Genomic DNA, 18,787 nt, shown 5'->3' with positions numbered 1-18,787 from the left:
CCTCCGCACCGTAATCTCTTTCCGGCGTCAGGTTTTCATGCAGCTGGAAAGGGAGGACGATGTTGAGGGCCGCTTTACTGTCCGGCACGAGGGAGTAGATTATCAGGTGTACTGGAGCTCCGAGCGCCCACGGTGCCAGGCGTGCAGGGAGGTGGGGCACTTTCGGAGGGACTGTCCTGCCGCCCGGAACCCGAGGGAGCCCACTTCGGGCACCAGTGCCGCAGCTACCTCTGCCCCTGATCCTACTCCTGCGCGTGCGCCTGCACCTGCATCTGACCCTGCCCCCGCCCGTGATCCTGCCCCAGCCCCTCACCCTGCCCCTACCCCTACCTCTGTCCCTACTCCTACGGTTGGGTCGGTCCCTGTTCCTCTCCCTGTGGCTCAGGTGGGGGACGGGGTGGAGTCTGTGCGGAGTAAGAAGGCAAAGGGGAAATCCAAACATAGTAAGAAGCGGGCCTTTGAGGCCGCAGAGCTCACACCCATTTCGTCTGAAGTGGAGCGTGGGGCTCGGGGAGGTGCGCAAGCAGACGGGGCGATGGAAACAGAAGGCGCCGCCCCATCGGTGAAGCCTGCACCTGTGTGCTCCTCCAGCGTGAAGAGGAGAAGGGAACGTTCCCGCAAGAGGGCAGGGGATGTAGATGCGGGGGAGTCCCAGGAAGGGGTGGGAATCCGGGTAGGGGTTGGTTCTAAACCTGAGTCCTCAGATGTAGCCACCAGTCCTGGGGTAGATGGTGTGGTTGTGCAAAAAGCTTGTGATAGGCCTGTTTGCACAAATGAGGCAGCCCTGGAGGCCTCCACCCAGAAACCTACAAGTCAGCGCCTCTCTGGAGGCCAGTGTACCGAATAGTGTAAGAGGAGACGAGGCAAAGCTCTCTCATTCTCAGCACCAGGCGGCTTATGAATCCCTTGGACCAAAGGTGCCGGGTTCCCCTCTATGCCTGCCCCCTAGGGAGGACGATATTCTGTGCACATCGACCCCAGCAATAAATGACTTGCAGGGAGTCCCTGGGGATTGTCTCTCCACTGTCGCAAATGTGGATGAGGCTGATGCGACGGTGGAGCAGGCAGGTAAGAGCGAGGTGCCCGCTGCGCGGTGTGGGTCGCAGGCGCAGCCATCTATTGGAACATGCGGGGAGGCCGATGGGGATTCTGTCTGCAGTGACGGGTTGGAAGGGGACTCTTTCGATAGTGAAACAATGGACATCCTCACCCCTCCTGAGAAATCCCCATTGATACCTGTAGAGGAAATTAAGCATTTCATTCTCACCTCTGAGGGTGCCAAGCACCGGCCTCAGCTAGCCTCGCTTCGCTGGCCCAGCATGCCGAGGCTGGTGAGGTCCCTGCGAGTCATCCTCAGACGAAAGGGAAAGGGAAAGAGGAATGCGGTGGTGGGGAACGACAGACGGCAACTAAAATCTTTCCTGGATGACCTAGTAAGGGACATCAGAGGGAGAAGCAGCCTCGCTCCAACGGAGGATGGTGGGTCACAGGGTGTTGCTGGTACCGCTCGAGCCCGGAAAGCAAAAGGTATCCTTGCTTTCTTTCCGGACAGTGTGGTGGAAGGCGCCTCCGCTCTCACCGAAATGGGCGCAGCTGCTGAGACCTAGTGTGTTCCCGCCATGAAGCTTACCATAGCTAGTCTCAATGTAAACGGCAGTAGGGGTCCTCTTCGCAGGCATAACAATCTCTCAGTCCTCAGGGATGGGCGGTATACGGTGAGTTTCCTTCAGGAAACCCATACCATCCCTGGGGACGAGTCTGCTTGGCTCCTGGAGTGGCAGGGCGGGGTCTACATGAGCCACCTCAGCTCCATTTCTAGCGGGGTGGCGATCCTGTTGGCCCCGACCTTCCAGCCAGTAATTGAAAGAGTCCAAGACGTTGTGCCCGGCCGTCTGCTCCACCTGGTTGTGCGCCTGGATGGCGTACCATTGCATTTTATCAATGTGTACGCTCCCAGGCGCGGTGTGATGCAGACGCGCCTATTCTGTCAGCTGTCCACCCTGCTGAGCTCCATCGATCCTGGGGACTGCGTAATCCTCGGGGGAGATTTCAATTGTACCCTCGAGGCGGAGGACCGTTCGGGCCTCCAACGCGACCCAGCATCGGCAAAAAAGTTAAAGGAGCTAGTCGGCTCCTTTGACTTGGTGGACAGCTGGCGGAATTTTCACCCCAACTCTAGCGCCTTCTCGAGAAGGTCTAGAGAAGGAGGTTCCAGGATAGACCGCATTTACATCTCTCGGGCCTACGCCTCCCGCGTGTCGGCGTCCTCCATGCGGCCAGTGTCGTGCTCGGATCATCACCTTGTGTGGATGGAATTTATTCCACTACACCCTCCGGTGGGATCCGGGTATTGGCATTTTAACAACCGGCTGCTGGAGGACAGCCGTTTCCGGGATTCGTTCCGAGCGTTCTGGGTCTCCTGGAAGGAGAGGCGGAGAGAGTTCTGCTCCCTACGGCTATGGTGGGATGTGGGCAAAGCCCACATCCGGTTTTTATGTCGGGAGTACACTAGGGGGTCGACCAAAGGGCGGGGCTCTGAGATTGAGCGGCTTGAGAGAGCGTTGCTTGACCTGGAGTCCCGCCTCGGTCCGACCACTGGAGACCAGCAGCTGTGGCAGGAATACCAGGAGAAGAAGGACGCACTAAGGGACTTGCAGCTTCAGCAGTCCCGAGGTGCGTACGTGAGGTCACGGATCCAAATGCTGCAGGATTTGGACCGTGGCTCACCCTTCTTCTACTCGTTGGAGAGGTGGCGGGGAGTTCAAAAGCAGCTAGTGGAATTGCTGGCTGCCGATGGCTCCTCCATCACGGACCCTGATGGAATTAACAACGAGGTCCGTTCATTCTATCGGTCCTTATTCTCGCCTGATCCGTCAAATGCGGAGGCGTGCAATGAGGTCTGGAAGGATTTGCCTAAGGTCAGTCCAGAGGAGGCAGTGCGTCTGGATGCCCCCCTGACTCGGGAGGAGCTGTCCACTGCCCTTCGGCAACTCCGGAGGGGCAAGTCCCCTGGTTTGGATGGACTGAGTGTTGAGTTTTATCAGGCTTTTTGGGATGTCCTGGGGGATGATTACAGCCTTGTCCTAGAGGAGAGCATAGCCACCGGAGAAATGCCCCTCTCATGGCGAAGAGCTGTTGTGGTCCTACTGCCCAAGAAGGGAGACCTCCGCCTGCTAAAGAACTGGCGGCCGGTCTCCCTCTTGTGCGCGGACTACAAGATCTTCGCCCGGGCAATGGCCAACCGTCTGGGTTCGGTAATTGGACAGGTGGTCCATCCTGACCAATCTTACACGGTCCCGGGCCGCTCCATCCAGGACAATGTTCACCTTGTACGGGACCTGATCCACCTGCTCCAGGAGACTGGGACCCCGGCAGCGTTTCTTTCTCTTGACCAGGAGAAGGCGTTTGACCGGGTGGACCACAGTTTCCTGCTGGGCACCCTGCAGGCTTTTGGGCTCGGACCACACTTTGTGGCCCGAGTTCGGCTCCTGTACTCTGCCGCAGAGTGCCTAGTTAAGATCAACGGATCACTGACAGGACCTATCCACTTCCGAAGAGGAGTGCGTCAAGGGTGCCCCATGTCCGGTCAACTGTATGCGATCCGTGTCGAGCCATTCCTCGGCCTTCTTCGGCGAAGGCTGACAGGTCTGGTTCTGCGCGAACCGGACATGAGGGTCGTCCTCTCGGCCTACGCCGATGACGTACTCCTCATGATGACAGACCCCTGTGACCTGCGGAGGATGCGCGAGTGCCAAGATGTTTTCTCGGCGGCATCCTCCGGCAGGATCAACTGGGCGAAATGTTCCGGACTCTTAGTAGGCCAGTGGCAGGTGGACTCCCTGCCGGAGGAGATGAGAGCTTTTGAGTGGAGCACCAGACGTCTTCTCTATCTGGGAGTCTACCTGAGTCCTTCTGGGGAGACCTGGCTGGCGAACTGGCAGGACCTGGAGACAAAGGTCATGGCCCGGCTAGGGCGCTGGTCAGGCCTTCTCAGGGTGCTTTCCTATCGAGGCAGGGTGGTGGTCATAAACCAGCTGGTGGCCTCCATGTTGTGGTACCGGATGGTCACCTTGGCCCCCCCTGCCCCTTTTGTTGCGAGAATGCAGAGGAAGCTGGTGGACTTCTTCTGGGGAAACAGGAAACACTGGGTCTCTGCAGCGGTTCTGAGTCTCCCAGTAGGAGAGGGCGGACAGTCGCTGGTGTGTGTACGCACACGACTGGCGGCTCTCCGCCTCAGGACTCTGCAGAGATTCCTGTACGCCGAGCGCCCTCCCAGGTGGCACGTGTTGGCGACTTTCTTCCTCCGGAGGGGCTGCTGCCTTCACGAAGATATGCAGCTACCACCGGCAGGCGTCAGCCGTGCTGCTTTGCAGAGGCTGCCCGGCTTCTATCAGGACCTACTGAGAGTCTGGAACATGGTTGCCTCAGGCCGGGAATCCCCTCCTCTGGCAGAGGGCGGGGTCCTGGCCGACCCTTGCCCTGCCTCAGCGGACGTCGGTGCGGCTCAGGTGTGTGGATCGACTCAAGCTGAGCTGCTCGTCGGGCCCAGGCCCCGCAGCCTTACCCGAGAGACGAATCCACACAACTTGAGCCGTCTTTCATCGACACCCACAATCCCATTCAGGGATGCAGGCAGGAGGTACCTTTATGGGCTGCTGCTCCACACCCTCCACTTCCTAGCCTTTGTCCACCGTCCCGACACGCCATGGCGGTCGGTCTTTCCACCTGGAGGTGAGGGGGGTCCCCAATGGAAGTCCCTTTACAAGGGAGTCCTCCCCATGCACCTTGGGGATCTCGGCTGGAGGGTGCTGCATAAAGCGGTGCCCTGCAATAAGTTCTTTAGTCTGTACACGGATCTCCCAGCCGCGTGTCACTTCTGCGGGCTGGAGGAGACCGTGTACCACATGTACGTGGAGTGTGTGAGGCTGCAGCCCCTTTTCGCGTTTTTGCGTGGGCTGCTTCTCGCCTTCTGGTTGCATTTCAGTCCCACCCTATTTATATATGGTCATCCAGTAAGGAGGGGGGCACAGAGGGATGAGGATGTCCTTGTCAACTTGCTCCTGGGGCTGGCGAAAATTGCCATCCGTGGCTCCTGGAAAAGGGTGGCAGGAGGTTCTCCCCGGGCGGACTGCCTGGCTATGTTTAGGGGGTATGTTCGTGCCCGGGTGAACATTGAAAAGGAATACGCACAGTCCACGGCGACCGTAGAGGTGTTCCGGGACCGTTGGGCTCCGCGGGGTGTAAATGCCATCATTGATGAGGATGGCAATATATTGGTTTAAGATGTATTGTCTGTATGTAGTGTAGTAAATATGTTAGTCACTGGGTTTGTAAATATTGTATAGCACCGACATTTGTAATAAAGGATTTTGTATTAAAAAAAAGGGTCAGACACAGAGTGAAGCTCCCTCCACACCGTCCCATCACACACTCCCAGGGTCAGACACAGAGTGAATCATCCTCCACACCGTCCCATCACACACTCCCGGGGTCAGACACAGAGTGAAGCTCCCTCCACACAGTCCCATCACACACTCCAGGGGTGAAACAGAGAGTGAAGCTCCCTGTGCAGCAACCCATCAGATACATACTCACCCCTGCCACCCCAGTCACTCACTAGAACTTCTGAGACTGTCTCCAGTGCTCCCAGATGAAAGATCCCACAGGATGACTCGGAATCTGGTCCAGCCCCCAGCTTGGGACTGCACCATCAATGCCACTGTGCCAGCCTGCAGGGATGGGATGTTACTGCTTGCTCGTGGCAACTTTATATCAACAAGGTTTTTCTGCACAGTGACGAAGGTCAGCGGCTTTGGAGCTACATCCGTTGGAACATTTTATTCCATGGGATAAGCCACTAAAAGAGTTTCCTCAGAAGGTTACAATGTTGTGATGTTTATCTGGCTGTGCACATTTTCATCCGTCCGTCAGACTGTGCTCACTCAACATGACCGCTCGGACCAGAATAAGGAGCACTGAGAGTGGGGAGTTCATTGCACAGGTGCCTGTGGAGGCCAGATGACTGGGTTTATTTAAGGCAGATGTTGCTGGGTTCTTGATTTGTCAGAGCATGAAGGGATATGGAGAAAAGGCAGCAGATCGTCACTGAGAGGACACTAGATGAAGCCAGATGAAATGCTGGAGCAAACGCAATGGGCCAAAAGGCCAAATTCTCTTTCTGTATTTTATGTTCTTATATCTGAAAACAAGGAATGACACAAAGTAACTTAACTGTACCTGACCCTGGGAGTGTGTGATGGGACGGTGCGGAGGGAGCTTCACTCTGTGTCTAACCCTGAGAGTGTGTGATGGGACGGTGTGGAGGGAGCTTCAGTTTGTGTCTGACCCCAGGCCTGTGAAATGGGGCAGTGTGGAGGGAGCTTCACTCTGCGTCTGACCCTGGGAGTGTGAGATGGGAAGGTGTGGAGGGAGCTTCAGTTTGTGTCTGACCCCAAGCCTGTGAAATGGGACGGTGTGGAGGGAGCTTCACTCGGTGTCTGACCCCGGGAGTGTGTGATGGGACAGTGTGGAAGAAGATTCACTCCGTGTCTGTCCCTGGGACTGTATAATGGGACAGTGTGGAGGTTGCTTCACTCCGTGTCTGTCCCTGGGACTGTATAATGGGACAGTGTGGAGGGAGCTTCACTCTGTGTCTGACCCTGGGAGTGTGTGATGGGACGGTGTAGCGTGAGATTCACTTTGTGTCTGACCCCAGGCCTGTCTAATGGGACAGTGTGGAGGGAGATTCACTCTATGACTGACCCTGGGAGTGTGTGATGGGACAGTGTGGAGGGAGATTCACTCTGTATCTGACCCTGGGAGTGAGTGATGGGACGGTGTGGAGGGAGATTCACTCCGTGTCTGACCCTGGCAGTGTGTGATGGGACAGTGTGGAGGGAGATTCACTCTGTATCTGACCCTTTTTTTTTATACAAAATTCTTTATTACAAATGTCGGTGCTATACAATATTTACAAACCCAGTGACTAACATATTTACTACACTACAAACAGACAATACATCTTAAACCAATATATTGCCATCCTCATCAATGATGGCATTTACACCCCGCGGAGCCCAACGGTCCCGGAACACCTCTACGGTCGCCGTGGACTGTGCGTATTCCTTTTCAATGTTCACCCGGGCACGAACATACCCCCTAAACATAGCCAGGCAGTCCGCCCGGGGAGAACCTCCTGCCACCCTTTTCCAGGAGCCACGGATGGCAATTTTCGCCAGCCCCAGGAGCAAGTTGACAAGGACATCCTCATCCCTCTGTGCCCCCCTCCTTACTGGATGACCATATATAAATAGGGTGGGACTGAAATGCAACCAGAAGGCGAGAAGCAGCCCACGCAAAAACGCGAAAAGGGGCTGCAGCCTTACACACTCCACGTACATGTGGTACACGGTCTCCTCCAGCCCGCAGAAGTGACACGCGGCTGGGAGATCCGTGTACAGACTAAAGAACTTATTGCAGGGCACCGCTTTATGCAGCACCCTCCAGCCGAGATCCCCAAGGTGCATGGGGAGGACTCCCTTGTAAAGGGACTTCCATTGGGGACCCCCCTCACCTCCAGGTGGAAAGACCGACCGCCATGGCGTGTCGGGACGGTGGACAAGGGCTAGGAAGTGGAGGGTGTGGAGCAGCAGCCCATAAAGGTACCTCCTGCCTGCATCCCTGAATGGGATTGTGGGTGTCGATGAAAGACGGCTCAAGTTGTGTGGATTCGTCTCTCGGGTAAGGCTGCGGGGCCTGGGCCCGACGAGCAGCTCAGCTTAAGTCGATCCACACACCTGAGCCGCACCGACATCCGCTGAGGCAGGGCAAGGGTCGGCCAGGACCCCGCCCTCTGCCAGAGGAGGGGATTCCCGGCCTGAGGCAACCATGTTCCAGACTCTCAGTAGGTCCTGATAGAAGCCGGGCAGCCTCTGCAAAGCAGCACGGCTGACGCCTGCCGGTGGTAGCTGCATATCTTCGTGAAGGCAGCAGCCCCTCCGGAGGAAGAAAGTCGCCAACACGTGCCACCTGGGAGGGCGCTCGGCGTACAGGAATCTCTGCAGAGTCCTGAGGCGGAGAGCCGCCAGTCGTGTGCGTACACACACCAGCGACTGTCCGCCCTCTCCTACTGGGAGACTCAGAACCGCTGCAGAGACCCAGTGTTTCCTGTTTCCCCAGAAGAAGTCCACCAGCTTCCTCTGCATTCTCGCAACAAAAGGGGCAGGGGGGGCCAAGGTGACCATCCGGTACCACAACATGGAGGCCACCAGCTGGTTTATGACCACCACCCTGCCTCGATAGGAAAGCACCCTGAGAAGGCCTGACCAGCGCCCAAGCCGGGCCATGACCTTTGTCTCCAGGTCCTGCCAGTTCGCCAGCCAGGTCTCCCCAGAAGGACTCAGGTAGACTCCCAGATAGAGAAGACGTCTGGTGCTCCACTCAAAAGCTCTCATCTCCTCCGGCAGGGAGTCCACCTGCCACTGGCCTACTAAGAGTCCGGAACATTTCGCCCAGTTGATCCTGCCGGAGGATGCCGCCGAGAAAACATCTTGGCACTCGCGCATCCTCCGCAGGTCACAGGGGTCTGTCATCATGAGGAGTACGTCATCGGCGTAGGCCGAGAGGACGACCCTCATGTCCGGTTCGCGCAGAACCAGACCTGTCAGCCTTCGCCGAAGAAGGCCGAGGAATGGCTCGACACGGATCGCATACAGTTGACCGGACATGGGGCACCCTTGACGCACTCCTCTTCGGAAGTGGATAGGTCCTGTCAGTGATCCGTTGATCTTAACTTGGCACTCTGCGGCAGAGTACAGGAGCCGAACTCGGGCCACAAAGTGTGGTCCGAGCCCAATAGACTGCAGGGTGCCCAGCAGGAAACTGTGGTCCACCCGGTCAAACGCCTTCTCCTGGTCAAGAGAAAGAAACGCTGCCGGGGTCCCAGTCTCCTGGAGCAGGTGGATCAGGTCCCGTACTAGGTGGACATTGTCCTGGATGGAGCGGCCCGGGACCGTGTAAGATTGGTCAGGATGGACCACCTGTCCAATTACCGAACCCAGACGGTTGGCCATTGCCCGGGCGAAGATCTTGTAGTCCGCGCACTTGACCGGCCAGAGGGAGACCGCCCGCCAGTTCTTTAGCAGGCGGAGGTCTCCCTTCTTGGGCAGTAGGACCACAACAGCTCTTCGCCATGAGAGGGGCATTTCTCCGGTGGCTAGGCTCTCCCCTAGGACAAGGCTGTAATCATCCCCCAGGACATCCCAAAAAGCCTGATAAAGCTCAACACTCAGTCCATCCAAACCAGGGGACTTGCCCCTCCGGAGTTGCCGAAGGGCAGTGGACAGCTCCTCCCGAGTCAGGGGGGCATCCAGACGCACTGCATCCTCTGGACTGACCTTAGGCAAATCCTTCCAGACCTCATTGCACGCCTCCGCATTTGACGGATCAGGCGAGAATAAGGACCGATAGAATGAACGGACCTCGTTGTTAATTCCATCAGGGTCCGTGATGGAGGAGCCATCGGCAGCCAGCAATTCCACTAGCTGCTTTTGAACTCCCCGCCACCTCTCCAACGAGTAGAAGAAGGGTGAGCCACGGTCCAAATCCTGCAGCAGAACTCTCTCCGCCTCTCCTTCCAGGTGACCCAGAACGCTCGGAACGAATCCCGGAATCGGCTGTCCTCCAGCAGCCGGTTGTTAAAATGCCAACACCCGGATCCCACCCGAGGGTGCAGAGGAATAAATTCCATCCACACAAGGTGATGGTCCGAGCACGACACTGGCCGCATGGAGGACGCCGACACGCGGGAGACGTAGGCCCGAGAGATGTACATGCGGTCTATCCTGGAACCTCCTTCTCTAGACCTTCTCGAGAAGGCGCTGGAGTCGGGGAGAAGATTCCTCCAGCTCTCCACCAAGTCAAAGGAACCGACTAGCTCCTTTAACTTTTTTGCTGATGCTGGGTCGCGTTGGAGGCCCGAGCGGTCCTCCGCCTCGAGGGTGCAATTGAAATCTCCCCCGAGGATGACGCAGTCCCCAGGATCGATGGAGCTCAGCAGGGTGGACAGCTGGCAGAATAGGCGCGTCTGCATCACACCGCGCCTGGGAGCATACACATTGATAAAATGCAATGGTACGCCATCCAGGCACACAGCCAGGTGGAGCAGACGGCCGGGCACAACGTCTTGGACTCTTTCAATTACTGGCTGGAAGGTCGGGGCCAACAGGATCGCCACTCCGCTAGAAATCGAGCTGAGGTGGCTCACGTAGACCTTGCCCTGCCACTCCAGGAGCCAAGCAGACTCGTCCCCAGGGATGGTATGGGTTTCCTGCAGGAAACTCACCGTATACCGCCCATCCCTGAGGACTGAGAGATTGTTATGCCTGCGAAGAGGACCCCTGCTGCCGTTTACATTGAGACTAGCTATGGTAAGCTTCATGTCGGGAGTACACTAGGCCTCAGCAGCTGTGCCCATTTCGGTGAGAGCGGAGGCGCCCTCTACCACACTGTCCCGAAAAAAAGCAAGAATACTTTTTGCTTTCTGGGCTCGAGTGGTACCAACGACACCTTGTGACCCGCCATCCCCCGTAGGAGCGAGGCTGCTTCTCCCTCTGATGTCCCTTACCAGGTCATCTAGGAAAGATTTTAGGTGCCGTCTGTCGTTCCCCGCCACCGCATTCCTCTTCCCCTTCCCCTTCCGTCTGAGGATGACTCTCAGGGACCTCACCAGCCTCGGCATGCTGGGCCAGCGAAGCGAGGCTAGTTGAGGCCGATGCTTGGCACCCTCAGAGGTGAGAATGAAATGCTTAATTTCCTCTACAGGTATCAATGGGGATTTCTCAGGAGGGGTGAGGATGTCCATTGTCTCACTATCGAAGGAGTCCCCCTCCAACCCGTCACTGCAGATAGATTCCCCGTCGTCCTCCCCGCATGTTCCAATAGATGGCCGTGCTTGTGACCCACACTGCGCAGCGGGTACCTCACTCATACCTGCCCGCTCCACCGTCGCATCAGTCTCATCCACATTTGCGGCCGTGGAGGGACAATCCCCAGGGACTCCCTGCAAGCCATTAATTGCTGGGGTCGACGTGCACAGAATATCGTCCTCCCCAGGGGACAGGTATGAAGGGGAACCCGGCACCTTTGGTCCAAGGGATTCACAGGCAGCCTGATGCTGAGAATGAGAGAGCTTTGTCTCGTCTCCACTTACACTATTCGATACACTTGCCTCCAGGGAGGCGCTGACTTGTAGGTCCTGGGTGGAGGCCTCCAGGGCTGCCTCATTTGTGCAAACAGCGCTATCACAAGCCTTCTGCACAACCACACCAGCTACCCCAGGACTGGTGGCTACATCTGAGGACTCAGGTTTAGAACCAACATCCGCCCGGATTCCCACCCCTTCCTGGGACTCCCCCGCATCTACATCCCCTGCCCTCTTGCGGGAACGTTCCCTTCTCCTCTTCACGCCGGAGGAGCACACAGGTGCAGGATTCACCGATGGGGCAGTACTCTCCACTTCCATCGTCCCGTCTGCTTGCGCACTTCCCCGTGCCCCACGCTCCACTTCAGGCGAAATGGGCGTGAGCTCTGCGGCTTCAAAGGCCCGCTTCTTACTGTGTTTGGATTTCCCCTTTGCCTTCTTACTCCGCACAGACTCCACCCCGTCCCCCACCTGAACCACAGGGAGAGGAGCAGGGACCGACCCAACCGTAGGAGTAGGAACAGGGGTAGGGGTAGGGGTAGGGGCAGGGTGAGGGGCTGGGGCAGGATCACGGGCGGGGGCAGGGTCAGATGCAGGCGCAGGCACACGCGCAGGAGTAGGATAAGGGGCAGAGGTAGCTGGGGCACTGGTGCCCGAAGTGGGCTCCCTCGGGTTCCGGGCGGCAGGACAGTCTCTCCGAAAGTGCCCCACCTCCCTGCACGCATGGCACCGTGGGCGCTCGGAGCCCCAGTACACCTGATATTCTACTCCCTCGTGCCGGACAGTAAAGCGGCCCTCAACATCGTCCTCCCTTTCCAGCTGCATGAAAACCTGACGCCGGAAAGAGATTACGGTGCGGAGGGTGCGTCTCTTAAATTTGTGTCGGATGGCAGTGATCACCGACCTTACTTGCCCTAAACGGGCCAGTGGGGGAAGCAAGTCCTCATTTGGAATGAAAGGCTTAACATGCCCAAGCACGATACGTTGCGTGGGGGCCGTCACCAGCTCCATAGGTAAAAAGATGTTGTCCACCGTGACTCCCCTGCTTAGGGCCCGGTGCACTAGCTCTTCATTCGCCAGATAGAACACCGCCTTTCCGAACTCCTTCTCAGTGGCCAGAAGACCACCTTTTCCCACAAGGTCCTCCATTGCCTCCGTACACTTTTCTAGTGTCATTCCAGGGCGCAAAATACATTGCACCCCACGTTCCACCTTCACCGACCGAAACAGGGCGTTGTCCGAGGCCGGGTAGGCAGCCGCCCTGGCGTAACTCCCCGAAGGCCCGCGACTCCCTGGAGACCGGTCCGGCATGCTGGCGCTCTTTCCAGTCCGAGAATCCTACAGCGGTGTCGATTAGAAGTCCTGGAGCGAAACGAGCAGCTGGCCGGGAAAGTTTGCAGTCGACAGTTCCACGCTGGCTCGGCGCCAGGAAAGGCTCCGTCGGACTTGCAGAGACCCAGGCCGGGAGAGGCCGAAACGTCCTTCCAGATGCTCCGGCACCGGCACCGACACCGGACGAAAAATCAGGAAAACAATGGAGGAGGAACGTTGCCCCGATGTCAATGGGGGGAAACGACGGCGTTTGCCTCCGGTTTTGGAGCGAACCGGCTTCCTGGCGAGTTGCCAGCGGCCGCAGCTGGGAGCTACGCAGTAAGCAGCCGCCAACAAACCCAGTCCAAACCGGTAGCAAAAACTCCACACCGAGCTTCCACGCCAACGCCGTCACTCAATCAGTTGTCTAAGAGACTTTTAGAGCCACCTCCAAAGTATTCCACGAACTTTATCCAGTAGTTTTCCTTCGATTTCTCCCAGCTCAGTCAGCACAGCTCCTCTCTGTGTCTGACCCCGGGAGTGTGTGATGGGACAGTGTAGAGGAAGATTCACTCCGTGTCTGTCCCCAGGCCTGTGTAATGGGGCAGTGTGGAGGGAGCTTCACTCTGTGTCTGTCCCTTTTTTTTTACAAAATTCTTTATTACAAATGTCGGTGCTATACAATATTTACAAACCCAGTGACTAACATATTTACTACACTACATACAGACAATACATCTTAAACCAATATATTGCCATCCTCATCAATGATGGCATTTACACCCCGCGGAGCCCAACGGTCCCGGAACACCTCTACGGTCGCCGTGGACTGTGCGTATTCCTTTTCAATGTTCACCCGGGCACGAACATACCCCCTAAACATAGCCAGGCAGTCCGCCCGGGGAGAACCTCCTGCCACCCTTTTCCAGGAGCCACGGATGGCAATTTTCGCCAGCCCCAGGAGCAAGTTGACAAGGACATCCTCATCCCTCTGTGCCCCCCTCCTTACTGGATGACCATATATAAATAGGGTGGGACTGAAATGCAACCAGAAGGCGCGAAGCAGCCCACGCAAAAACGCGAAAAGGGGCTGCAGCCTCACACACTCCACGTACATGTGGTACACGGTCTCCTCCAGCCCGCAGAAGTGACACGCGGCTGGGAGATCCGTGTACAGACTGAAGAACTTATTGCAGGGCACCGCTTTATGCAGCACCCTCCAGCCGAGATCCCCAAGGTGCATGGGGAGGACTCCCTTGTAAAGGGACTTCCATTGGGGACCCCCCTCACCTCCAGGTGGAAAGACCGACCGCCATGGCGTGTCGGGACGGTGGACAAAGGCGAGGAAGTGGAGGGTGTGGAGCAGCAGCCCATAAAGGTACCTCCTGCCTGCATCCCTGAATGGGATTGTGGGTGTCGATGAAAGACGGCTCAAGTTGTGTGGATTCGTCTCTCGGGTAAGGCTGCGGGGCCTGGGCCCGACGAGCAGCTCAGCTTGAGTCGATCCACACACCTGAGCCGCACCGACATCCGCTGAGGCAGGGCAAGGGTCGGCCAGGACCCCGCCCTCTGCCAGAGGAGGGGATTCCCGGCCTGAGGCAACCATGTTCCAGACTCTCAGTAGGTCCTGATAGAAGCCGGGCAGCCTCTGCAAAGCAGCACGGCTGACGCCTGCCGGTGGTAGCTGCATATCTTCGTGAAGGCAGCAGCCCCTCCGGAGGAAGAAAGTCGCCAACACGTGCCACCTGGGAGGGCGCTCGGCGTACAGGAATCTCTGCAGAGTCCTGAGGCGGAGAGCCGCCAGTCGTGTGCGTACACACACCAGCGACTGTCCGCCCTCTCCTACTGGGAGACTCAGAACCGCTGCAGAGACCCAGTGTTTCCTGTTTCCCCAGAAGAAGTCCACCAGCTTCCTCTGCATTCTCGCAACAAAAGGGGCAGGGGGGGCCAAGGTGACCATCCGGTACCACAACATGGAGGCCACCAGCTGGTTTATGACCACCACCCTGCCTCGATAGGAAAGCACCCTGAGAAGGCCTGACCAGCGCCCAAGCCGGGCCATGACCTTTGTCTCCAGGTCCTGCCAGTTCGCCAGCCAGGTCTCCCCAGAAGGACTCAGGTAGACTCCCAGATAGAGAAGACGTCTGGTGCTCCACTCAAAAGCTCTCATCTCCTCCGGCAGGGAGTCCACCTGCCACTGGCCTACTAAGAGTCCGGAACATTTCGCCCAGTTGATCCTGGCGGAGGATGCCGCCGAGAAAACATCTTGGCACTCGCGCATCCTCCGCAGGTCACAGGGGTCTGTCATCATGAGGAGTACGTCATCGGCGTAGGCCGAGAGGACGACCCCCATGTCCGGTTCGCGCAGAACCAGACCTGTCAGCCTTCGCCGAAGAAGGCCGAGGAATGGCTCGACACAGATCGCATACAGTTGACCGGACATGGGGCACCCTTGACGCACTCCTCTTCGGAAGTGGATAGGTCCTGTCAGTGATCCGTTGATCTTAACTAGGCACTCTGCGGCAGAGTACAGGAGCCGAACTCGGGCCACAAAGTGTGGTCCGAGCCCAAAAGCCTGCAGGGTGCCCAGCAGGAAACTGTGGTCCACCCGGTCAAACGCCTTCTCCTGGTCAAGAGAAAGAAACGCCGCCGGGGTCCCAGTCTCCTGGAGCAGGTGGATCAGGTCCCGTACTAGGTGGACATTGTCCTGGATGGAGCGGCCCGGGACCGTGTAAGATTGGTCAGGATGGACCACCTGTCCAATTACCGAACCCAGACGGTTGGCCATTGCCCGGGCGAAGATCTTGTAGTCCGCGCACAAGAGGGAGACCGGCCGCCAGTTCTTTAGCAGGCGGAGGTCTCCCTTCTTGGGCAGTAGGACCACAACAGCTCTTCGCCATGAGAGGGGCATTTCTCCGGTGGCTAGGCTCTCCCCTAGGACAAGGCTGTAATCATCCCCCAGGACATCCCAAAAAGCCTGATAAAACTCAACACTCAGTCCATCCAAACCAGGGGACTTGCCCCTCCGGAGTTGCCGAAGGGCAGTGGACAGCTCCTCCCGAGTCAGGGGGGCATCCAGACGCACTGCATCCTCTGGACTGACCTTAGGCAAATCCTTCCAGACCTCATTGCACGCCTCCGCATTTGACGGATCAGGCGAGAATAAGGACCGATAGAATGAACGGACCTCGTTGTTAATTCCATCAGGGTCCGTGATGGAGGAGCCATCGGCAGCCAGCAATTCCACTAGCTGCTTTTGAACTCCCCGCCACCTCTCCAACGAGTAGAAGAAGGGTGAGCCACGGTCCAAATCCTGCAGCATTTGGATCCGTGACCTCACGTACGCACCTCGGGACTGCTGAAGCTGCAAGTCCCTTAGTGCGTCCTTCTTCTCCTGGTATTCCTGCCACAGCTGCTGGTCTCCAGTGGTCGGACCGAGGCGGGACTCCAGGTCAAGCAACGCTCTCTCAAGCCGCTCAATCTCAGAGCCCCGCCCTTTGGTCGACCCCCTAGTGTACTCCCGACATAAAAACCGGATGTGGGCTTTGCCCACATCCCACCATAGCCGTAGGGAGCAGCAGAACTCTCTCCGCCTCTCCTTCCAGGAGACCCAGAACGCTCGGAACGAATCCCGGAAACGGCTGTCCTCCAGCAGCCGGTTGTTAAAATGCCAATACCCGGATCCCACCCGAGGGTGTAGTGGAATAAATTCCATCCACACAAGGTGATGATCCGAGCACGACACTGGCCGCATGGAGGACGCCGACACGCGGGAGGCGTAGGCCCGAGAGATGTAAATGCGGTCTATCCTGGAACCTCCTTCTCTAGACCTTCTCGAGAAGGCGCTAGAGTTGGGGTGAAAATTCCGCCAGCTGTCCACCAAGTCAAAGGAGCCGACTAGCTCCTTTAACTTTTTTGCTGATGCTGGGTCGCGTTGGAGGCCCGAACGGTCCTCCGCCTCGAGGGTACAATTGAAATCTCCCCCGAGGATTACGCAGTCCCCAGGATCGATGGAGCTCAGCAGGGTGGACAGCTGACAGAATAGGCGCGTCTGCATCACACCGCGCCTGGGAGCGTACACATTGATAAAATGCAATGGTACGCCATCCAGGCGCACAACCAGGTGGAGCAGACGGCCGGGCACAACGTCTTGGACTCTTTCAATTACTGGCTGGAAGGTCGGGGCCAACAGGATCGCCACCCCGTTAGAAAAGGAGCTGAGGTGGCTCATGTCGACGCCGCCCTGCCACTCCAGGAGCCAAGCAGACTCGTCCCCAGGGATGGTATGGGTTTCCTGCAGGAAACTCACCGTATACCGCCCATCCCTGAGGACTGAGAGATTGTTATGCCTGCGAAGAGGACCCCTGCTGCCGTTTACATTGAGACTAGCTATGGTAAGCTTCATGGCGGGAACACACTAGGTCTCAGCAGCTGCGCCCATTTCGGTGAGAGCGGAGGCGCCTTCCACCACACTGTCCGGAAAGAAAGCAAGGATACCTTTTGCTTTCCGGGCTCGAGCGGTACCAGCAACACCCTGTGACCCACCATCCCCCGTAGGAGCGAGGCTGCTTCTCCCTCTGATGTCCCTTACTAGGTCATCCAGGAAAGATTTTAGTTGCCGTCTGTCGTTCCCCACCACCGCATTCCTCTTTCCCTTTCCCTTTCGTCTGAGGATGACTCGCAGGGACCTCACCAGCCTCGGCATGCTGGGCCAGCGAATCGAGGCTAGCTGAGGCCGGTGCTTGGCACCCTCAGAGGTGAGAATGAAATGCTTAATTTCCTCTACAGGTATCAATGGGGATTTCTCAGGAGGGGTGAGGATGTCCATTGTTTCACTATCGAAAGAGTCCCCCTCCAACCCGTCACTGCAGACAGAATCCCCATCGGCCTCCCCGCATGTTCCAATAGATGGCTGCGCCTGCGACCCACACCGCGCAGCGGGCACCTCGCTCTTACCTGCCTTCTCCACCGTCGCATCAGCCTCATCCACATTTGCGACAGTGGAGAGACAATCCCCTGGGACTCCCTGCAAGTCATTTATTGCTGGGGTCGATGTGCACAGAATATCGTCCTCCCTCGGGGGCAGGCATAGAGGGGAACCCGGCATCTTTGGTCCAAGGGATTCATAAGCCGCCTGGTGCTGAGAATGAGAGAGCTTTGCCTCGTCTCCTCTTACACTATTCGGTACACTGGCCTCCAGAGAGGCGCTGACTTGTAGGTCCTGGGTGGAGGCCTCCAGGGCTGCCTCATTTGTGCAAACAGGCCTATCACAAGCTTTTTGCACAACCACACCATCTACCCCAGGACTGGTGGCTACATCTGAGGACTCAGGTTTAGAACCAACCCCTACCCGGATTCCCACCCCTTCCTGGGACTCCCCCGCATCTACATCCCCTGCCCTCTTGCGGGAACGTTCCCTTCTCCTCTTCACGCTGGAGGAGCACACAGATGCAGGCTTCACCGATGGGGCGTCGCCTTCTGTTTCCATCGCCCCGTCTGCTTGCGCACCTCCCCGAGCCCCACGCTCCACTTCAGACGAAATGGGTGTGAGCTCTGCGGCCTCAAAGGCCCGCTTCTTACTATGTTTGGATTTCCCCTTTGCCTTCTTACTCCGCACAGACTCCACCCCGTCCCCCACCTGAACTACAGGGAGAGGAGCAGGGACCGACCCAACCGTAGAAGTAGGGACAGGGGTAGGGGTAGGGGCAGGGTGAGGGGCTGGGGCAGGATCACGGGCGGGGGCAGGGTCAGATGCAGGTGCAGGCGCACGCGCAGGAGTAGGATCAGGGGCAGAGGTAGCTGCGGCACTGGTGCCCGAAGTGGGCTCCCTCGGGTTCCGGGCGGCAGGACAGTCCCTCCGAAAGTGCCCCACCTCCCTGCACGCATGGCACCGTGGGCGCTCGGAGCTCCAGTACACCTGATAATCTACTCCCTCGTGCCGGACAGTAAAGCGGCCCTCAACATCGTCCTCCCTTTCCAGCTGCATGAAAACCTGACGCCGGAAAGAGATTACGGTGCGGAGGGTGCGTCTCTTAAATTTGTGTCGGATGGCAGTGATCTCCGACCTTACTTGCCCTAAACGGGCCAGTGGGGGAAGCAAGTCCTCATTTGGAATGAAAGGCTTAACATGCCCAAGCACGATGCGTTGCGTGGGGGCCGTCACCAGCTCCATAGATAAAAAGATGTTGTCCACCGTGACTCCCCTGCTTAGGGCCCGGTGCACTAGCTCTTCATTCACCAGATAGAACACCGCCTTTCCGAATTCCTTCTCGGTGG

Source organism: Mobula hypostoma, assembly GCF_963921235.1.
Source record: "Mobula hypostoma chromosome 8 unlocalized genomic scaffold, sMobHyp1.1 SUPER_8_unloc_2, whole genome shotgun sequence".
Classification (NCBI taxonomy): Eukaryota; Metazoa; Chordata; class Chondrichthyes; order Myliobatiformes; family Myliobatidae; genus Mobula; species Mobula hypostoma.
Note: the sequence above shows the minus strand (reverse complement) of the source record.